The sequence below is a fragment of the Strix aluco genome, chromosome 1 (genome assembly GCF_031877795.1).
Source record: "Strix aluco isolate bStrAlu1 chromosome 1, bStrAlu1.hap1, whole genome shotgun sequence".
NCBI lineage: Eukaryota > Metazoa > Chordata > Aves > Strigiformes > Strigidae > Strix > Strix aluco.
This window is the reverse complement of record NC_133931.1, coordinates 109,081,674-109,104,791: the sequence shown is the minus strand read 5'-3', so window position 1 is coordinate 109,104,791 and position 23,118 is coordinate 109,081,674. Positions and strand designations below refer to the sequence as shown.

Genomic DNA, 23,118 nt, shown 5'->3' with positions numbered 1-23,118 from the left:
TGTTCACTGAAGATATTATCAGGATGATATAGTCCTTCATATCCACCCCAACATGTCAACTAAGAAGAATCAGAGCACACATCTATACATTTTACATGTGGCATAGTTTTCATGTCACCAACTGGCACATACACCAGCACAGCATGGGACCACGTGCACCAAAGAATGTTTCCTAATGGCAGTTTGGACACCGTTTTCGAAAAGAAGGGAGAGCTTGGCCATATGAGTATAAGGTATGCCACTCCTGTTATCATCAGGGACAGAGAATAGCCCGCATCTATTTTCTTTCCCCATATGGACCCACTACAACCACTGTCTGCAACACACTGTTTTTACCAGTGCTCTCCACTGTGCACTCTCTATCAGGTTTTCAGTCCTCTCCAGAAACATGGTGAAGCCAGTCAGCCGGCATTTGTAGAACACATGAAACTATGAGCAGAGCCACACACCTCTGTCTGTTCTTCTGCCAGGCTTTGTAAGTGTTTTCAAGAGCAACTCACGGAGGCAGAATCCGGGGGCAGATCCTTAGCACACCCATCAGCAGAGAGCTGTTGACATCAATGGAATCAGGCTTTACACACATGACGATCTTTATATCGTTTAGGAACACCCTAGACTTGAAACCCCTGTAGCGGGATTCCTGGGGCATCAAACACGTTCAGAAAAGACAAGCTGCTTGGAAGGAGTTTTCAGCAGTAATTGGTGCTTGCCTAACTGATTCCCATTAAAACCAGGAGGTTTTAAATTTGCTGCTTGTCACTTAGTGCCTTATAATACTTGAACCTGAAGTCCTGGGGTCCTGCGCCTAGTTCCCAAGGTAAACACATGTGATTTATTTCAGAAAGGCATCTGCAGCACAAGAATTCATTACATACATACCCAATGGGCAGCAGCCAAAACATTTCAAACGTGCCAAGTTACCAGCATTTTATTAAAAGCTGTTAAGAGTTAGAGGGGAAGGTGCAGAGAAAGGCAACCTCCTTCCCAAAGCCAGGTGGTTTAGAATAGACTTACGCCGCTTCCCAAATGGATGAGGCAAGCGGGAGTCAGAGGTTCCTTCCAGCAACAGCTCGGTCCCCTTGGATGTCTCTCCATAAGCTGCACAAATATTCTGGGGAGGGGGAGGGAGAGAGAAAAGAGTGAAACCTATTCAATTACATCAAGATCACGACTAGCCCTAGTAAAATCATTTATGGAGTGAGGGAACCCGGAGCGGTTTGGGCTGGAGCCATCTGCTGTTATTTGGTATATACAGAATTGGTTTCTATGGATTTTATTAATAGGTCACGCGATTGTATATGAGGATGTGAGATCCGAATCTCTCAGGAGGGGTCCCTGGTTGGGGTTTCTATTGCCTTTATAGGCAATGGCTCAAACTTTCTTGCAGAGGCAAGTTCTTAAAAACTTGAGGGGAATGGGTCTGGGTTTAGGATTCTGCGCATTTTTTTCTCTCCCCCTGCCAAAATCTTGAACTGACTTTGTTCCTGTTTCTCTCCACAACACATTTACTAAATGGGGAAACAGGGAAATAATCAGAGAAATATTCTTACTTACTTTTTCCATTGTCTGCATGAATTTTCTCTCTTTTCCACCAGACTGAGTGGTATCTGGTACAAAACTCAGGTCCCACTTTGATCCATCTTTCAGGCACAAGGCTCGTGTTGCCCCTTTGCTCAGGGGTGAATTTTGCCTTTACGCCATCGTTGTCTCTCCCCACACAGAGAGTCAAGCCCAAAGGGACTTGGACGCACAAAGGAGGCTTGGGACAGGCGGGTGTAAATGGGAGCAGCCCAGAGGCTGCTCTACCTCCCACAGGGAGCTGCATAAGGAGCCCTGAGTTCTTCTGGAGAGCACGCTGTGACAGCGGGTCAGAGCTTGGGAACAGCTGAGAGCCTCCCCCCTCCCTTTGGTCTTAACTGTGGCTGGCTTTTGCTTCAATTCCCCCTAAAAGGAGGCAAAACCAAGCCAGGTTATCAGGGAGCAATCCTTTCACCACATCCTCACGCCCTGCCTGCATGGAGAAAGCTGGGCGCTGCAGAAAGCTGCACTGCAGTAAGGTTTCACCAGCTTCTCCAAGGCTCCAACCCATGGAGCCTCATCAACACCGTTTCTCATCATCTCCTGTTTTTTCAAGTTAACCCGAAGTGGGACAGTTCGGTCCCAGCCCCCCTCTTTCAGAAGGTCCCAGAAACCCTCCGCTGGAGCACAGGTCAAATTCCATCTTTCTTGAAAGCAAAGGCGGGGGATCCCACGGTGTCTAACCGGGCCTGATCCGAGCTGCGGGACCGGGGGAGCCCCACCGGGACCGAGCGGGGCTGCGGGACGGGGCCTCAGCCGCAGCGCCGCCCGGGCTGCGAGTACCGTGTCGTGTGTGTGTGTCCCGTGTGTCCCTCGTGTCCCCTCCCCGGGTGGGAGCTGCCCCGCGGGCCGGGCCGGGCTCCACCCCCCGCCGCGGGGGGCGGCCCCCCCCAGTCTGTGGGACCGATCGCTCGATCTGTCGGTCCGTCGGTCCGTCTGTCGGTCGGTCGGTTTGTCTGTCGGTGGCGGGGGGGGCCAGCCCGGCCCCCCCGCACCCTCCCATTGGCCGCGGCAGCGCCGCGCGTCACCGCTTCCTCCCGCTTTTGTGCGCCGCCCCGCGCCCCGCTGCTGCCGCCGCGCCGCGCCGAGCCGAGCCTTGCTGAGCCGAGCCCTTGCTGAGCCCAGCCCAGCCCAGCCGGGCGCTGGGACCTCCGTGCTCCGACCCACCGGGCATGGCCCTCCGCGGGTAGCTGCGCCGCCGGACTGGTAAGTCTCCCCGCTCCCCCCGCCCAAACCCCGGGGACGGGGCGGTAGGTCCCTGCAGCCGCGGTGCGCGGGTTCGTTTCGCTCTTTTAATTGTTGTAATTGTCTTTTTCGCAGCGGTGGCCGAAAGTTTTGCAGCCGGGTCTGGCTTCGGCGGCTTGTTCTTCCTCCCCTTCCAGCCTTGCAAGGGGGGAGCTCGTCCCTCCGGGCAAGTAGCTCGGCTGGGTTTGAGGAGCTGTAGGGGTCGAGCAGGGGGTTGGAGCGGCTCCCCGAGAGGGGGGTGTGAGGGGCCGGGGGCGTGGGTGCGGAGCTCGGGCAGGACCTGCCTCCCCTTTGGGGATTTACCTTCCCTGGCGCCGGGGCTCCCCGGCACAGCCCCCGCCTTCTGTTAGCGCTCTCGGGCAACTATTTTTCCCAGGTTCTTGCCTGGGTGCCATGAGTCAGCCCGGGAGCCCGTCCCTGCCGCAGCTGTCTGACAGAGAGCGCCGGGATTAGACCCGAGCACAGCCGGTCCCGTTCTCGGACGGGTTGAACCGTGGAGCCAGCGGGTGCGTTGCTGGCGGCAGGCGCTTGGGCCCCGCGTCGGTGGGAAGCGTCACGGCCCTGCCGGGGAGCTGCGGGGATGCCCGCACGGCCCTCGCTCTCCAGCCGCACCGTGAGCAAAGTCCTCCCTGCGCAGAGCCTGTCCTGAGCGGTGAGGATGAGCTGAGCGGCGGGGAGGCAGGCTCTGCGGCGGGCACGAACCCCCGTGGTCGAGGGCAGCCGGTACCCGAGCGGCGGCGTCAGGGACCGTGCCGGCTGGCGGAGCTGGGGAGTTGGATTTCCACCCGGACGGAGCGAGGGGCTGTCGTGGGGAAGCCCTGCCACGAGTCAGGCTGATGCTCTGGGAGGATTTGTTCTGCCGGCACCAAAGCTCGGCCCTCGGCGGCCGGGCGGGGAGCGGAGCGGAGGTGGGAGCCGGGTGCCAGCGCGGGTGGGTGTGTGCCGGCAGGCTCGCCAGGTCGTGCGCGGCGGCCAAGCGCGTCTCTCGCTGGCCTCGACGCCTCTTGGAGAGCGGTTTCCTTCTCGACTGCTGCTTTTATCCTCCTCTTCAATTCCTGTCTTGTAATCCGGTGGTTTTCGGAAGTAGACCCGCTCCTGGTTTGGTGCGGGATCTGCCTGTATTGCCTGTGCGTGGACTGAAAACACGGGGCTCACTTGGGATTTGGAGGCTTGGGATTTGTGTGGAGTTTAAGTGATCCCAGGGATTTCCAGGGTCAAGCTCTTTTGCTTCTACAGTGAGTGTGAGCTGTTTGGGGGAATTTCCTTCTGTGGCACCTTGTGAATTTGTTTCCAGCCTGACATGTGCAGTTTGGTGTAGCTCCGTGCAGGATTTGTGCCTGGAGCACAGCTCTTGAAGCTGTTCCTCAGGCATGCGGGAGCTTGGCTACGTTTAGGGACTTGCCTGTGACTGCCTGTGTCTTGTCGTACCTGCATTGGATGGTCCAGTTTCCAGAACTCCTAATTTGACATTAGTTATAAATGGCGGTTCAAGGTTTCCCAGGACTCCTGCAGATTTGGAGCATACCTCCACAGCTGGGCACAGCCTTTGCCCTAGGAAGGTTACGCAGCTTGTAAAAGCTCCTCTGTTGGAGGCTGGACGCGAGGCTGGATGGGCTGCCAGCCTGGTGGGATGTGGATTTAAAGGCTCTTTTATACCTTCCTTCTCTAAACGCGTTTTGGTACTGTAATTTTTTCCGTGTGTCTTAAATCTCCATCAGAAACCCACAGCTCTGCCCTGTCAACGTGTGCTGATGGGTGATGTGTTTCTTTTTTTGGAGGCTGTTACAGCCTATGAGAGAAGTGTGCTCACGAAGAGAGATGTAGTCTGGATTTTCATCCAGGATGGAGAGACCGCGTCATGAAGAGACAGTGATTATGGCAGCCAGAGGAGTGCAGTCATCTCTCCATCCATTCTGAAACATTGCTATTCCTTGATGATGCTTCTTGGTGTTAGCATGCAGGTTGGACTTCATGTGTTTTCTGAATTTTCCCATTGGGAAGATGCCGGTGAGGATCGCACAGTGTGTCTGGCTCCCTGACAGAGCAGTGGGATGGAGTGTGCTGCTGAGGCATGGAAGGTGATGTGCTTCCAGTCCAGCTCTCCCCAGATGAACATGGGAACCAGTGTGAAAGCTGGGAGGATCTTCTGCCAGAGGAGTCCATGAAGATGATCAGGGGGCTGGAGCACCTCTCTGACGAAGACAGGCTGAGAAAGTTGGGGTTGTTCAGCCTGGAGAAGAGAAGGCTCCAGGGAGACCTTATAGCGGCCTTCCAGTACCTAAAGGGCACTACAGGAAAGCCGGAGAGGGACTTTTTACAAGGGCATGTACTGACAGGAAAGGGGTGATGACTTTAGACTGAAAGAGGGTAGATTTAGATTAGATACAAGGAAGAAATTCTTTACTGTGAGGGTAGTGAGACACCGGGAACAGGTTGCCCAGGGAGGTTGTGGCTGCTCCCTCCCTGAAAGTGTTCAAGGCCAGGTTGGACGGGGCTTTGAGCAACCTGATCTAGTGGAAGGTGTCCCTGCCCGTGGCAAGGGGGGGTGCAACTGGATGACCTTTAAGGTCCCTTCTAGCCCAAACCATTCTGTGATTCTGTTCTGGTTGGTCTGGCCCTGCAGTTGGAGACCTGCAGGTCGAGGCTAGAGGGAAGTGAGTCAGGGTTTGCTGTAAGAAGGGATATCTTTTATTAGACTGCTTGGTGAATGTAGACTGGCTTTGGAGCATACAAGCCTGTCTACATGCAGAAGCAGCAAGCTCAGAGCTGAGAGTTAGGAGGGAGTGATTGCTCTAAGCTTACCTTGGCTCTTCTAATTCAGGAGATCATATAAAAGAAAGAGATATCCAACTGCAGTTCAGCCTGTACAGTTCATCTGGTCTAAGGAAATACATTTTCTCTCTCTACAAATCTCTGTACTCTTTTAAATCCTGAGACCCAGCACAGGAGAGGGACATGCATCCCACATGCCAGCCTTTCTCAGGAGGTGGCTGAGCCCTTTGCAGCCCAGCTCCCATGAAGGGGAACTGTGGGCGACGGGGCTAGGGCTCGCTGATGCCTGACAGCAGCAGGAGGCTGCTGGGCTCAGTCACTTCCACTCCCTTCTCTGCACATAGTACAGGCCAAGTGCAATGTGCACAGAAATGTGCAGAATGTCAGCTGTGCACCAGGGAGATGGAAAATGCATTATGGAGCCATAAGAAGAGGAATATGGAATTCAACTTTTTTTTTATTTCCTCAGACACTTTTTAGAAAAGCTATAAATGGTCCACTGATCCGAAACCTGGCAGCTTCCCTCTCAGTCCCCAGACTTTATATATTTTCTTATTTAAGTTCCACTTAATGGGGAAATGGGTGACCAGGCATTTTCAGTGGGTCCCTCCAGGGAACAGTTCCCTGTCCCCATATGTGGCCATGCATGCTGCATCAGGACCACACTTGCCTTTGCTGAGTGTGATACGAGATGCAGAGATGACAAATGTCATCTTGGTTGTACCTGAAACATGCTGTTTCTGCGGGCTTGCCCTGTACCCCGTGCAGCATGAGCCTTCGTCTGATGTGGTGAATGCTGTGGTGAGCATCAGATGGACGAGTGTTTTTCTGTCCGTGAAGGTGCAAGTGAGCATGCGTGAGCATGGATATGTGGGCAATTTTGTTTGTTTTCTGTCTGTCCCTGCAGTTCTGATCTGGTCTGGCTATGTAATCTTCCCATTAGTCACTAAAATGGCACCACTGTCCAACTGAATCAGTCTGTCCTAGCTCATCTGTAATGATGCAAGAAAGAAAAAGCAAAGATCTCCTGTAAAATAGATGCTCTTCAAAGCCACAGGGAGACTATTCCCTGCAGAAGACTGATAACACAGGAAGGGAGAGCAAGAGAAGAACACTGTAGCGGGGCTAGCAGAGAGTTTTGGGGCTACAGGCTGGGGGTACACGGATACCTGCTTTGTTTCAGCTCTGGGGCTGTTGCTTCAGGAGGTTTCCCTGGAGCCACAGGGCTTGGGGCCAAGCTGAGACGAGAATGGTGGAGGATACCATTAGTGTGGCCTGCGGTGGGGACCTGTGGAGGAGTTTGGCCCAAAGCCGTCTCACCTGGTGCCACAGCAGTTGAGGTGGAAGGGTTCAGTGAGCTGGAGGTGTGTGGGTTCAAGGTCGAGCCCTGTGGCTGCTCGCAGCTCTTTCCCCTGCCTCCCCATCTCTGTGACCCAGGGTGGGGACATGCTATTGCTTGTCATTGCTGTGTCTGGTCTCAGGTGCCAGCTTCCTTTCCCAGAGCACTTGAGACATCTGCGAAGGCTATCCAGAGGGTTTGACCTGAACTTTCTGAGGCTTTTAGAAGTCAGGGACACGTGTAAGGTATACCTGTACCCTGCTGGAGAGGGGGATTCAGCTCCCAAATGCATTCCCCAAACACTTTTTCTTACGCTGAAAGATCCTAATATAAATGTTAGTGGAGACCAAGGGACTCAGAATTTAATGAGAATCCGTAGTAGGCTGGAGCCTGTCCTGCTCTCCTGAGGTAAAACCCAGGTTGGCCACCATTTTATGCAGAACTAATCGTCATTTCTGTGAAAGCTCGCCTAATTTTATACTCTCCACTCTGCAAGATGATCTGGGGCAGCCCAGGGAGGACAAGCCACAACAGCAATGAAACCCAGGGTGGAGCTGAGTCAGGGTTTGGCTCAGCACTGTAAAGCTGCAAGGGACAAAGTCCGGTTGGCAACACGTGCTGCGTGCTGTGCCCTGCAGCATGGGCCAGATCCTGGAAGGAGCCAGCCAAACTACTGTGTGGGCCACTGTGTAAACAGCAGGTGTGTGGGCCAGGTCCTCAGTGGGGTGGGAAGATGGGGTGAGTGTTCAGGTAGTGATTAAACACCAAATTGCCTGAAAAAATAGCCCTAGGTGGGTGAATTAGAGCTGCTCTGCAAACCTGCTATGGCCAGGAGCTCGCGTGTTAAATAACAAAAAGCCATCTGATTGATAGCTAGATGATTCAGAGGAAGAAAGACTGTACGATTGCTTTGACAAAATAATTTGTGAGATAAGAAGTCTTTGCAAAGGTGGTAGGAATGTCTTAAACCCAATGCTGCTAAAGGGTGTTGGTGACCTCTGCAATGCTTTGAGTGCTCCTGCACTACTAGGACTGTCCTGGAGCAATTGCATTTGTCTTGTCTGTGTGGAAGGGTTTCTTGCACAGCAACTTTCAAATGCCCACAAATCCCCAAGGGACAACTGAAAAGTTTGCACGTAACAGTAATTAGCCCAGCCATCATGTGCAAAAGTGAACCAGGTTCTACTGCTGCTGCCTCAGTGTGGAGGTTCAGAGGAAGATGCTTCTTCTTTGGGGTATCTGTTGAGGTCCATCCTTGTTGAGGTTGTCCTTGTCCTTCAGTCCTGAAGGTAGTTAGACTAGATGATCATTGTGGATCCCTTCCAACTGAACTATTCTATTCTATATATGCACATGGAAGTCCATCTTGATCAGGATGGTGGATTACTTGGATTGCTTAGTGCTTTTGTGCTACAACCTCTTTGGGTTTTTGTGGCTGAGCAGAAGTCAGATTATCAGAGCCTAGTTGTAAACTGGAAATAGCGCAGTGCCCTCCCTGATAAGAGCTTAAAAGAATATAGCAGATATTTAGTCTCTTCATAGGGTGCTGTTTGCACCTGTTGCTCTATAAGATGACATGAGTGATGCCCTATCCCAGGGCGTGAGGACCCTGCAGAAGGGTGGTGAACACAGGGTGATGGGCATATCTGGCTCCTGCCAGCTCTCAGTAATGGGGAAATCTTGCCTCTGATTCGGGTTAAAGGGTTGGGGTATCCCCTGCATGGAGTGGCTTGAGTGCTGTGATAAGGAAGGCTTGATCAGGGAAAATGGCCTGGGGAGAAAGTGTAGGGTGAGACCTGTTACAGCTGGTGGTGAAGGTGAACTGAAGGAAAGGGATGTGTGCATGCATAGAAACCCTGTTTTAAATATTTAAATATTACATTTTTCCTTTCAGCCTCTCATCCCTCCCTCTCTGCCACTATCTGGGAAGTGCCCTGTAGGGGACTGTCCCTTTTTTGCATGCTGGGTCAGTGCAGTGCCATCTCAAAGGGCAGCTGATAGTGTTATCTATGGCTGGATGATGATGATGGGTTGATAACTCAGCTTGGTATCTGCAGCAGAAATAACACAGTTGCTGTGGAAGTGGATGGCTGAAGGGAGGTGTGTACGCTGGGATGGTCTAGGAGCATGTAAGTGATGAATAACCGGTCCTTGGAAATCAGAGATTTCGGCTTACTTCTGTTGAGATTGGTCAACACATTGATATAGTGTGGAGCTGTGGAACAGGGCTCGTTCAGCTGAACAGATGAAACATCTTTCACTAAAGATACCAGGCTGGGCCAAGCTCCTGGAAAGCCTTTCTTGCTGATGCAAAGGTGCTCACACTGCAGCCTCGATGCCTTCTGTTTGCCTTTCAGCACAAAACTGCACCACTGATCCCTCTGCTGCAATCCTTCTGCTGGCTTCCCTCTTGCAGAGTGGCTTTTGGGAAACCTTAGTGCCCAGTTAATAAACTAGTGGAATGCATTTGCTGCTCTTTGGTCTTAGTCCCTCAGTGCCGATGCTAACAGAGTAGCAAGAGTCATTAGGGAAATATGCAAAATATTTCAGTTATTTCTCTTTGGATGGTGCTGGTGGCAAGTAAAAGAGATAAACAGAGACTGTATTGAGCTGTGCTTAGGTTATTGCATCATTGGTTTTATTGAAAGGTTCAAGGTCCTGCTCTGAATGTTGTTGCTTCCTGGGATAAACCCAGTGGCAGGGTGCATTCGAGCTGCTCCCGAGCTATGCTGTGCTTTGCCAGGGGGAAAAAGGGTAGGGAAAGGTGTCGTTTTAGTGCTCTTGCTATGTATTCCTGCTGAACGGTGGCTGCAGGGGGCTAACTGCAGTGCCTTGAAAGAATCACGATGGGGCAAGTCCTGTCATGCTTCTTTTTTGAGTTTTCACTGGAAATCTCTGCACTTGGTTCCCAGGAGCTGCTCCTCTGATGGTGACAGCCAGGGGAAGCTCCTGTTGCAGCCTTCTGGGTGTTGAAGCTGGGAGGGGACCATCAGGGCTGCCTGGATGTGGGACCATGCAGCCCCACACTCTCTCTTGCTCCCTGTCCTTGACTCACCCTTCTTTGCTGGCTGGGAGGATCTGCTTCACCAGTGGTCTGGGCTGATGCCTGCTTGCTCCCCCTCTTGTGATATGGTCACTTTTGGCTGTGCTGCCTGGGGGTTATGAAGTGCTCCTGGATGCTGACTTGAGTCATGGGTGGTTCCAACAAAAGGACAGCTGTGTTGTTTTCTACGTACCCTGATGATGGTCTCTGTCTGAAGACTGGCTTGGCTTCACCTCACTTGAGCATAAAGGATTTGAGGAATGATGCCTGCTCTTGCCTATTTTAGTTTGGGGTAGGGATGCTTGCTGGGGCTCTCCACAGTCTCTCCCCAAGGCGCTGCACTGTTAAAGATGTGCGTGATGTGTGTCACTGTGTTACCTGACTGATGACTCAAGAAAAAGAGAAAATGTTTAATCATCGCAATATTTCAGCAACTTCACCTACAGCATTACTGGTGTGACTAACATCTGGTGCATGCCCAGTCAGCTTCAGAATGGGGCTGTAAGGGATGAGGATGTGTTTTCTGTTTGCAGTTTGTGTTGTAGGAGGCAAGGCCAAACCATTGGCTTTTGGATCCAGTGCAAAAGGTGCTGAAAATTGTAACTGTAATTGTAACATCTCTGGAGGGAAAGCTGGGGACAAGCTAATTCAAGTCTTGGTCTATATCCAGGAAATCCAGTGGAGAACTTCCCTTTCAGGAAGCTGGTTGGGCTGTCCCAAGGAGGTGGTGTGGCGTGCTGTGCTGTTATCCTGGACCACCACAGAGTCCCAAAGCTATTGGGTACTTGGACAAGATGGAGCAAGACTTCCAGTACCTGGTTCAAAATTACACGGGAAGCTGACTTGCCTTTCATAGAGTGCATTGCCAGAGAGGTGCAGTTTGGTGTCTTACCTCTGCAGGAGCTTCTCAGCTGTGGTGGCTGTGTGTTTGCTGTGAGAGTTGCCAAGAGGTGATGAAGGTGGGAGGTGGGTGTGGAAGAACATGGGATGTGTTGGAAAGGGTCTCCCCTTGCTGCAGGGGGAACTTCCCACCTCCCTGACCTGACTTGGGCTGGATTTTCAAAACCTTAACCCTGGGTTTTGATGGATGGGTGCCATGGACAGGTATGGTTGAAGGGACCGAGGCTACATCACTGAACACCACTGTCTTCGTGGATGTGTTCAGGAGTGTCACTGAGGGCTTTGAGTGGTGCCCCTGCAGTAGCCTCCCTCACCCAGAGAGGGTGGTAGGAAATTATATATATAATACATATTTTGAAAGCCTGCTTTTCCCTTTGCAGTGCTTGGATAAACTGCATGTACATTTATTGCATGAGTCTTGAGGTGGCAGTAGACACAGCGGTGTTTTGCTTAACCGCAGGTTGGCGTCCTCCTGGTTATTAGCTTGCAGTCCTTGAGAAATGAGAAAACAATTTGGTCAGCGGCTGATAAAAGCTTAAGTACATCTTTCATGCACCTGTGTGCATATGTGCATCGAGTCCTGTGTGTATGGGCTGTGCAGTCACCACAGACCCCAGGTTGGAAGGGATCTGGTGGATGAAGCATCCTGCGATTCTTACTACAAGCCTGCTTGCCCCAGCGTTGACTTTTGGGCCAGCAGGCAGCAGGCTTCCTATCTGCCCTGGCTCATGGGAAGAGGGCGGGTAAGGGACTTGCCTTCTTTTTGCTAATACCTGCCTTTGTCTGTTGCTTCCCCCTCCATTCACCGCTCACAGTGGGCAGCTCTGCCTGCTCTGAGAGCAGGGGCTGGGAGGTGGGGTGCTGAGAAACACCCCTGCCACACAAGGATCAGACCATGGGGGATCCCGGCTGCTGAATGATTTGCTAAATGTTTCTATAAGACATACATTGTAGCATGTCTTATAAAACCTCCTGCAAGATAAACTTGCCACGAGGCTCTATTTTGGGGCAGTCTCTGACGTAATCTGTTAAGAAATGGTCTGCTCTTTGACTTACTGCTGAAAGTCTGGTTGTGGATGGATGACCAGTTGCTTACCTAGCATTACCAAAGCAACGAGTTGTTGCTTTCCATGACTCATGAAAATGCACTGTAGGCTCTCTTAAGAATGGCTGAGATCATTTTTTGGCTGGGTTTGAGCATCTGGTTTCCTTAGCAAATAGCAGTGGGGGTGAAGGGAGGGGGATTTCCAAACTCATTTCTTTGTACGTGTGATCTGTTTTTTTGAGCTTGCCTAATAAAATATTTCATTTCAAAAATGGGGAGGAGGGGGGAAAGACCTGTAACTTCCATGTCTGTTTAGTTTTTGTAGCATGTCTCATTTAGTCGTGTTTTGCTGTAAAAAGAGGAAGGGTACTAATAACATTACAGAGCCACAAGATGTATTTTTCCTCTTAAATAAGCAAGCACAGAAACTTTATGGGTGGTGTTTTTCTTTTAAAGCAAATCCTTCTGGGGAGGGAGAAGGAGGTGCAGAGAAAATTCTGCAAACAAAACCATAATTGCATCACGTTTTTTTTGTTGATAATGTTTGCTCAAATAGAGGATTGATTCTATAGAGATGCAGCAAGGCAGAGTATTAGCAAAAGGTGTTTCAGTGATTGGTCAATCTGATTTTAATTTTTTAAAAATTATTTGTTTATTTGTAGACCCTTGATTCACTTTCAAGTTTTGTCTGCACAGTCTAAAGGGAGCAGCACTGGTATCCCTGAGAACCGAGTGCAGCAACAAGATTAGCATTAACGAGGAGAATCAGAGTGGCGATAGCTGTATGATAACTTCAGATAGCAGGAGGTCCCCAAGTGTTTTGCCACCTCTGCAAACAGGTTGCGGCAGCCTCTGCAGTATCTTTCCCAAGTCTAGCCACCCTTTGCAGGCATCTGAGAGTGGGTGGAGAGAAGGGAAGGGAAATCCTTGGTAGGCAGAAGGTAATTGAATAGGGAGGTATGGGGAGTGGTGGATTTAACGTGCCTGTGCTTTGCAAGGTGGAAGCGAGGGTTGGGCAATGTTAGCTGAGCTCAGGAGTTTAATAGATGTGGACCAACCTCTCGTGTACCATGCATGCTCTCAGCCAGTGCTTGGCTCTGGTTCAATTGAACGGCTGGGGCAGGCAGAAGCGTGTCCCAGTGTGCTGCGGGAATGGGTTAGAGCTGCTCAAGGGCTGCAGAGGGGCAGCAGATCTGTCCTGGGAACAGCAGGAGCACAGAAGCATAATGGCCCGACTGTTGGCCAGGGGTGAGCGGGAACAATGTGACTGAACAGGTTTGTGCTCACTTCCTTTTAATCTCACAGATGAGATAATACAGAAACCCAGAAACGTTTGCCAGCGAGAACAGCGAGGCTTCCTTTTTTTGCCCCCATGCCTGTCCTGTGAGGCAGGAACAGATGACTTGCTATCGTCTCTGGCTGCACATCTGATGAAAAGCAAATGCATCTTGTTCGAGAAATGGCACAGCTGAGCTCGTTGGGGTGATGGATGCTACCCCTTGGGGTTGGCTCCGGGTTTGCTGCCTGTACAAGCACCCTGCACCAGAAGCTGGTGTGTATGCCACAGTTTCTCAGGTCCTTCCTGTTCTCCTTCTCTGAATTTCTCTGCATCTTAGTTAGTTAGCTTTGGGCGGAGTGGGTGAAGACCACTGGTTTATCAGAAGTGTAGTGTTCACCCCCTTTTTCCATGGATGTAATGTATTCAATGCATAGCATAGCACACCCCAGATCCAAGTCTTGTAGATCTTAATAGTTTTCTTCTGTGGAAAAAAAGGAAATAAATGTGACCTGCAGTTTTCTCTTCGGGGTGCTTGTGTTGCATGCAGGGCCAAAGTTTATTACCCTTAAGAGGTGGCTAGCTGCAGTCCACGTGCCTGTAGTGCTGTGGGGGCTAGCACAGTGGGCTGAAGCACTGCCCCGGGGCTCAGCAGCAGCACGGGATGAGCTCTGTAAGAGCCAACAAAGGCTTTTTCAGAAGGTCAAGTCCTTATTTACAGACTAGTTATCAGCATAAGGTATTTCTGCTGGGCAAGACCCACCAGTGGCTGTAAATCCAGTAGTTTTGGTGAGCAGAGGATGCCAGCAGATGAGCTGGCATTAGCTGACTTCCAGGGCTTTACCCTGCTTGATGCCAGATAAAATAAGTGGAAGCAAAATTTGGAAAGCTGTTTTCTGCTATATTATTATTTTATATAAAACTGCTGTGCCTTCATACTGTCCCCCAATGCGTAATGCTCTTTTGACGAGGGAGGCCAGTATCAGGGTACCTCAAAGGGGATACCTAATTTCTAGGCAGGTGTTGCTATGAAAGCTGTATTTTCTCATCTGTAACTTACAGATGGGGATGTTGGAAACCCCCCCAAATTAAGTAATTCCCTGCCAGACTAAGGTTTCCAGTATATAGTATTGGGGAAAAGAATCCTAGATCACATTCTTTCCTCCAAAAAATGAATATTTAAGTTAATGATTTTTTTAAAAATAATTTTTTCTATTCCTTTTTGTTTGAGCATTTCAAACTTCATGACTTACACTTCTTTCTTCAACTTTTGACATCTACAAGTACTTCTTTTTAACAAAAAAAAAAGGAAGTGTGGATTCTGATGTAATCATGTGACTCTAGGAACGGAGTACTTATGAAAAACACTGAATCCTATGAGAATTGGCAATACTCAGGGTCATCCCGTGGTCCAGCAGCTGAACTAGAAAATGAAGAAAAACCTTCTACTCCCGACTCGCTTTCCAGTGTTGCTTCCCCATCCCTTGGTGACTGTATTGTTGCAAGAGATCCAGATTGTGTGGCTTTTGTGGTTTTTACGGTGTGTGTGGTTCTTTTATACTTTATATGGTAAAAGGTTTTTTTTCCTTACATGGTGAAATTTGCAGATCTGTGATCCTGAGACTCTCAAATGCTCTTTGGATTATGTGTGAGGATGGTCTCTTGTAGAAACCTTGCATATTGGTGCATGCTTTGCTTGAACACACCTTGGAGATGCTGGAGTAATGCAGCCGCTGGACCCTTCTATGCATGACTGCGCTTCTTTTGCCTTTTAAAACCAAGAGAGGGCCTTGCTGCTGCTAGTGGCATGAATCAATGCCAATGCAAATTGCAATGTAACCCATACTATCTAAGCTGCATTGCATTTTCTTCTCCCCAAATGCTTTGGTTCCTTGCATTTGACTTTCTGGGGTGTTTGGGTTGTTGGGGTTTTTTTGAGCTGTTTTCTGACAATCTGTTGCAGGAGGCTTGACCTGGCTGGTTGATGGAGGGGATGCTTGCTGTCTGTTCTCTTGCCAGCCTGCTTTCTGCAAAAGTAAACTGAGTGCCTCTCCACATTGGGGTCAGGCTTGAATGCTCAGAGAAGCACAAGTACTCAGATAATACAGAAACACAGTTTCTCATTAGGGGACTTGCTCGGGTGCCTCGGAGCTCACTGAAGCCGAAAGCCAGGCAGATGCAAGTCCTTTTCTTAACTCTCCCTGGGTAAGTCCTGTTAGTGTGAGTGAAGTAACAGCCAGAAAATGAAACGTTTTCAGAGGGCAACATTCTCCCAACATAAGCAGGCAAGCAAAGCCAGCATGTTTCTTTACAACGTGGGAGATATTTATCTTGTGACTAAGCATAAAAGTTAAGAGATGGAAAAGGTCCTATTAGATCATCTCGTCCACCTCCCTGCTGGCGTGCCGTTTTTCTCCCTGATGTATATTTATTAATAGGCAGTTGGGCAGACAGGAATAGTTTACTCAAGGTACTATGGAAGAGTAGCAGCCAGCCTGTGCAGGTGAGGGGCTCTGCATGCGTGTGACTTGACTTGCACGTGTGCAAGTTGCTTGCAGCAATAGGATTTTGTAGTAAAAGAGCCAAAAGCTCTAGACTCGACATTCTTTGCATGCTTGGAGCCTTCCTGTTGACTTGCTGGGACTCTGTGCAGACATCAGCTCATCTTTTTTTAACGTTCTAGGAATAAGCTAATTTTACTTTTTATTTATGATGGAGTAGGTGGTTTGAAAACTAATAATAATAGGCAAAAAAAAATTAGAAGCCTAAAAATTAGAAGTAACGAGAGGTCAGCCAGCTAGACATCTGCACAGCTGGCCTGGGCTCCACTGGCCATGATCTATGACAGTGGTGTGTGAAGACTCCCAGAGGAGATGTCAGAAAGGTGCAGGTGGAAATGCTATTGCTATGACAAACAGATCAGTGCTGGAGTTTCAGGCCAGAGCCTGGGGACCGTCAACACTGTTTCGTTTATTACTCCTCAGTAACCATAGCACAGCCTTGTGCACGTGTATTTTTTTTCATTTTGCACTCCCCGATTTAATTTGCAGCTCAGAGTACTTAGCATCTCCCAGATTGAAATTGCTGAGTGTTGAGTATAAAGGGACAGAGTCTGTCCTTAACTAATTCAGAGAAGAACTAGAGCATGTGCTCAACACAGGTAGGGGATGGGAGCAGAAATTTCATATCCAGGCATATGCTGAACTGCCTTCTCATATTGAGACTGTTGGCTTTTGCATTTAGGATCACACTGCTGGCTCCAAAGTCAACACCAGTGTGAGATCAATATTTAGGATTAGAGACCAGGACTGCTCTGTGGTGCAGGTGAGCAACCAAGACTGCTCTGCCACCAGTGAGATGTTTTTGCTGGTGGTGACACTGTGTTGGACATCTGGGGCTGTGCTGTAGGGCCCGATGATCTGTTTCCTGACACTACAGTGCATTTTGTGTAGTTTTCTGGAGGTGTTAGGGGCCATCTATTTCTTGGCTGAGCAATTGCTCTGTTGAATCAGGAGAAGCTATCCCCTACGTCCATGGAGGGTAGGGGCTGGGTGTTTCATGGTACAGACCATGTCCCTGGCACCAATAGTCTTTCTCTTGGCATATTCTGTGGAAGTGACAGTATCGCAGATGACGTTTTCCAGGAAAACTTCCAACGCTTGTAAATGAGCTCTGACATGGGCTTCGCCTCCCTTCCCTCAACCAGACATCTTCTAGAGGGGAGGGAGTTGGAGCCAGGCACAGTGCATGCAGGGAGCAAATCTGCCTTATTATTATTTAATTGAGAGAAAACTTGGTCTAAAGATGTAAAAAGCAATTTCAAATGCTGTCTGGACACCGCCTCTTCTCATCAATTAGCAGCATTAAATGCTCAGCAGGGAGGATTAATTAGAAAACTGAAATCTTTCCATCCTGACAGCCTTCTGGTTTCCATTGAAATGCAGCTGAAGAACTGGAAAGGCTTCTGTATTTTGTTTTGATATGCAGGCATATGTTTCTTTCCATCCTGGAAATTAATTCTGTCTGTCTGTAATGGGGCCGTGGGAATCAATATTGAGTTGAGCTATATTTCTCCAGAGCTTTCTTCTAAAAGTAGTTGACTGTTTCCCCACTGTGCCTAATAAGTGACCTGATTTTGGAGCAGCTGAGCAACTGGTCTTCCTTTTCAGAGGTGTTGTGCAGCTGCCTTGACAGTTCAGGGTCAGTCCACAGTCTCTTGAGAGTGATGGGCTTCTCTCTTCCGAAAGTCTTCAGGTCAGACTTCCTCTGAGATGTGTGAAAAGGCCCACAGCCTTCTGCTGCCTGTGACTCTCCTTTGCAGTGCACCAGGTTGGATGCCATAGGAGAGGAAATTACTCATCACTCTTGCCTCCCTTGCAGACTGCTCTTGGCCTTGGTGAGCTGTCATGTTCTCAGCCTAACACTCTGTAATGCCCTAAGCTGGATTTGGAGGCAAGATCTGACTTCTCCTCAGTTTCCTCATCTTTCCATCTGTCCATTGGGCTTTGGGAATGAAGGAGAGTCAGTGCAGCAGCCGTGACCTGCTGCCTTGCACTGGGGGAGCAGGTCACCGTTACATGACGGCTGTGGGTGACACAATTTGGGAAACTCAAGGTTGCTTCTCCTTCTCCAAAAGAAGTTGCCTTGCATGCACTGGAGCAGGCAATGGGCTGTGCATGGGCTCTGCAGAGCCACAGCTATGTGAAAACTGTATAGCGAAGGTCTGGCAGGAGAGGCAGGGCAGATCTGGGAGGCCCTGAGCACTTTAAGCTTCAGGCAATGCATATGCTCTACAGACCTGTAAGGTTGTGTGAGCATATGGCTGTGTGCTGCCCAGTCTGGTTCCTGCACTGTTGATGGCTCATTTTTTATTGCGTTTAGTCACACATGAAGGCAAGTATACTTGAGTTCATGTGATACTACAAGTCAAGAGGGCAAGGAGAACAAAACCTCTGTGAAAGCAGACCCACGTGTTTCTGTTTCATAACCCCACCACCACCCCACCGACAGCACGCACAAGCCAGAAGCTTGTAGAGACAGCAGTGTCCTGGGGCTATGCAGAAACATGGTCCTTCTGCCCAAAACCACAGCATGTCTTTTAATCTTTGCTTGCCACTAAGCTCTTGCTGAGCTCTGCTTCCTCCCTCGGTCTAATCTCAATCCAGAATTGCATGGCAGAAGTGGCATGAGCACGAAAAGGACCTTGCAAATTCTGCGGTGGCTCTTGGGGGCTGATTCTCAGGTCCTGGTCTCCCCACGTGCTGTGGAGCTCACGCTTCTTGCCCATGAGGAAGGAGCAAAATAACCAGGTAGCTGCTGAGAGAGTAGAAAGTGGTCAATTAGTCCTCAGCCCTTGGCTTCGCAGTCGATTGGAAAGTCGCGTTGTGATCAATCAAATCTAGACAGGCTGTGGGGGTGAGTCTGCGTCTTGTTAAAGAAGAAGCTGTGCGGTGGGATGGCTGTGAGAAGGACTATCGATTGCAGCCAGTTGAGGGTAAATGGTGGCATACAAAGGCTGGTAAGACGACTCACAGGGGATACATTATCCTGTATGCTGTCAGCGGGATGTTGCAAGTGAGAGAAAGCGAGTCAGCTAGAAGGTGGGATGAGTATGGAAGATGGTACAGTGACTTCAGAGCCCTGATTCTGCCATGAGGTCTTGCTGCCCACCTAGGGGATGGGATGGACCTCCCTTCTTCCTGGTCCAAAGCTTGGTCACTCAGTGTCAACTTCCCTGTTAGAGCATGTTGGACCAGTTGTGAAGTTCGTAATGCTTTTGATACTCTTAGAGGTCAGAGCTACAGAGACAAGGTTGGTCCCTGCCTGCCATTATCCTTGCGGAGAACTGGGTGTCCCAGTCCCTGGTGCAGATGCCGGCTCTGAGGCCAGGTCCTTCATTTCACAATGTTGGTTTTGCAGCTCTTTGGCGTAAAGCTTTGTTCATGGACACTCTTCATTTCTGATGCTGGATAGCAGATTGGTGCTGCACAGATGCTTTTCTCCCAGTTGTTTTTCCTAGGAGAGATTTTGCTCTGAGACAAATGCTTTTCTGAGGGCATATTTCACCTGAAGGTTTTAGTATCTATTTCTCTTTTTTGGTTTCTTCTCCTTCTTCCTGTTTTTTTCCCGGGGACATAGAAGAAAGAGGCCTGAAGCCTCACTTTTCCAGATACGCTTTTTTGTTTTAATTTCCCTCCCACAAAGTCTTCAGTCATTTGAGGAGAAATACAAAGATAAGGCCATGAAAACCTGCAGGAGGAAGAAATTACAACACTCTTCTGCGTTGGCTTTTATCTTATACATAGAGATACACCTTCTCCTTTGTCGTGTTTACTTAGGGGAGTATTCAATGAAATCAGAGAGTGTCCATTGGTGTAACTTGCAGTAGGGTTTCTCTCTGCTTTATAAGTGCACAGATAACTGAGGACAGGATTTTGCCCTGTAAGAGGGGAAATGATGCAGAACAGTGCTCTCCTCTAGCTGCAGACTTTCATCCTCAGCAGGTAGGGCTGCGAATTCAAATGATCTTGGCTCAGGTAGCTTCCAGGAGGTGAACGTAGTGGGTTGCAGAAGAGTGTCCTTTAGACTTTGTCACTTCAGTGCCTGATTTAAAAATTTGCATTTAGGCACAGTGTATGGTGGGACTGAGGTGGGCTTTGGGGTGTAATCACCATGTCTGCAAATTGCTTTGGCTACACCAGTTGCTGGAGGAGGCAGTTTCTCTGTAACAAGCGTGACTTCAGGAAATGCAGTTCTGCGCTGTGTAGACCTTGGTGCCAGTAAAAAACCAAACAGGTGGGGACCACCTGTATTCTGTGGAAATTTGCGTTGCTTGACTTGTCTGTTAAATACATAAAAAAATACATTAACTCTGACCTGATAGGGCTGTGCTGTCTGATTTTTGCTGAGTCTTTTCTAATCCTTTTTATTTGCATGCTTGTTTTATGGGTTTCTAGAAGTTTGAGATCTGTATACAAAATCAAAGCTATTTTATATGCCAGCATATATTACTGATTATTTCACTGAATTTGGTAAAAGGATTATTACTGTAAAGCAAGAAATGAAACTAACTAAAAAAAACCAAAACTGGAGCATGCTGTCTGCAGCATTTCATTTACAAAGTCATTTGCAAGAAGAGGAAGTGTTGAGAGGGCAGAGGTTTTAAGATCTCAATGGCTATTTTAAAGGGCTGTCATGGAAGTTAACAGCAGGAGTCATGCAGGTTTTAAAGCTCTTATTCTATCTACATGTTGTGCTGGAATCAATAGGATGGCTCAGGAGATTTTTCTTCAGAAGCAGCTGTTGAATACAGCTGCATTGGCTGGATCACTGACTAAAGGTATCCTCCATTGTGCATGATGGCTCTGAAGCACAGATCTCTTCTCCCAGCAACATACCTTGTGAAAAAGGTTCTTAAGCTGTTTTGGGGTGCCATGACCAAAAATGGGGAGAAAAAAACTTGAGCTGATGAGTATTCAGATAGAATTGCTTGTTGGGTTTCATGCACTGTAGTTCCCAGACCACTAGCTTGCTCCTTACATGAGCTGTGCTGATGCATGTCACTTCTTCCTTAGCACCCTGATCAGTGCACGCTCAGAAAAGGCTTTTTTTTCTCCTCATTTTGGCTTGTGGAGTCTGTCCCTTGAATCCACTTGAGAGATATGCCTGCAAACCTGGCCTTGTTACATGCATGTTTGCAAAAAGTCCATCCCAGTTGCACACTCATAGAATCATTTAGGTTGGAAAAGACCTAAAAGATCAAGACCAACCATAAATCTAACACTGCCAAGTCCACCACCAAAACATGTCCCTAAGTGCCACATCTACATAGATACATAGTCTTAAGTGGCTACTTTTTGACTACCCCTGTGTGGTGCATCCTTTGGATAACCTGAGTGGAAAAGGCCATAAGAATAGGGTCTTACATGTCTGAAGTGTCACCAAAATTTAGATGTTTTCTTGTGTAGCCCTGAAATATGGATCCCATTTTCAGGGCAGTTCTATGTGCACAAGGTTAAATGTTCTGTAGTGTCTAGACAAAACTATAAGGATGAGGCTGAGATGATCTGAGGAAACCTGTAGGCCTGTAGACTGTTTGACTGAGCTATCAACATGCATACATTTGTGTTCTCACCGTTAAAACAATCTCATTTGCTTTGCTGTTGTTTTTAACACTACCCCAGCCCTGGCCTCTGAAGCTTTTTGAAAATAACATTTACAATAATATTTTTAACAGTTCCGTAGTATACAAAACTCCAGTGCCCTGGCAGGACTCCCGGAAACTTGCAGAAAGTTAATGTGGTCAACTCTTAAAAAGGAGAGATTTTTTCCACTTGACTCTTGCTTGTTAAACTCTCTGAGCCCAACATGTTGTTCCCTGCTGCTTGAAAAAACAAGGAAAGTCCCAATTTTAGCAATGCTCGTTTGAGTAGCTTTCCAGCTGAGCCACATTTCAGGGGCAATTGTGGCTTAGTTGTTTTTTGTTGTTGTTTTTTTTTTTTTTTTTACAGTGGTGTCCCTACACCTTCAAACCAAAGTGTTAAGTGGTGCTCAGGCAGGAATAAGTAGGTGCTGCTTTCCCTGGAAGCCTGGGGATGATAAACTTCAGAGGAAGATGCCACTTGCTTATGCTGCAATAGTGGCAAGATGTCCAGACTTGGAGGCCATGTTTTATGTTGGATGCTGAACCTCTGTGGGGTAAGAAAAGCCCTTTTTGGGGTAGATGATACTGTAAATCCCATTTCAAATCAATGGTAGGCTGCTGGTGACCCCAGCTCTCAATGCTGGGGGCACCTACATCCTTCCTTCAGTAAGTCTCTTCCAGTCACTTTTTTGTCTTCCCTCACATCCAGGGAAAAATTGCTCTTCTCCATCCTTTCCTCCCTTGCTTTACTTCCCACAACTTAGATGCACTGAGGCTGGAGTCTTGTTTAGCTGGACAGTACGTTGCTGTTGTCTCCCTTGAACTCAGTCTTGCTTAATCCCTTCCCAGCCAGGAGTATAGGGAGAAGAGGGAAGAGCTGGGATTAATTTTTTAAATGGATTAATAATTTTACATATAGCTCTTGTGTGGATACACATACTCTGTACTCATGTAGCCGTAATGATGTTGAGCCACTAATACTGCAGAATTTTATTCCGCTCAGTCAGATCAAAGCTGCTTTTATTCTAGATTAGAGCATCTATACTGGGCTTTCCTGCAGGTTAAGTAACCTCCAGCAAGTTTCCTGAGCAGACCGAAGTCTCTTGCGTGCACAACACAAACCTGGAATATGAGTACTGCATTGTCCCAACATCCCTGGGAGCTGACACTTAGCTGAGTTCTTACTTTCATTGCTTGATAGGAGGTATTTGTGCATGGCAAGGTTAGTAGGGCAGTAGTTTGTAGGTTGACAGTGGAGATTTAGCATAGATTTACAGTGGAGCCTGGTTCTGCTAGCCAGGGGAGTGGTGGAGTGCCATTTCAGACTCTTGCTGGTTTGTGTTGTAAACTGCCAACACTTGAAGGCTCTGATCAGGGAGCTTAGTGGGAGGAGAAGGGGGATGCTGCTTTGAAGTTCATTGGAGTAGAAAAAGGATTTTTCATCTTTTTTTCCTCTTAAATTTTTCCCTTCCCCCCCCCGTGTTTTTTAAGGGGGATAATAAAAGGACAGAATTTCTACTAGAAACAGGAATTTGTCCTTCTGTAACAGGAAGCTGCTGGTATGTATTTTTGGGAAGCCACGGAAATCATCAGTGTTTGCAGTCCAATTTGAAGGCTGGCTGTCCTCAGGATTGAAGAGATCTGCTAAAATAGAAAATCTTTTTGCTCTCGTGTATCCATGGAGATTTCCTGCACTGTCTGTCGGAGTTGGTTTGCTCACAAGAGCTGGGCAGTGGGATCTCAGGGGCTTGCTATGGCAGAGGTGGTGGAGAAGAAA

The 23,118-nt window shown here is 48.6% G+C and overlaps 1 protein-coding gene across 3 annotated transcripts in view; it reads left to right on the top strand.

Annotated features, from left to right (window-relative positions):
• The first annotated feature begins 2,511 nt into the window (after positions 1-2,511).
• Positions 2,512-23,118, top strand: part of LOC141925901 (mitogen-activated protein kinase kinase kinase 3-like) — an 84,397-nt gene continuing 63,790 nt past the window's right edge. For 2 of the 3 annotated variants that reach the window (XM_074830795.1, XM_074830776.1), the window contains exon 1: positions 2,514-2,784. The gene's annotated coding sequence lies outside the window, so the exon portion shown is untranslated. Of the gene's footprint in view, positions 2,785-23,118 lie in introns of all 3 variants that reach the window. The other variant, XM_074830786.1, reaches the window with a different exon arrangement.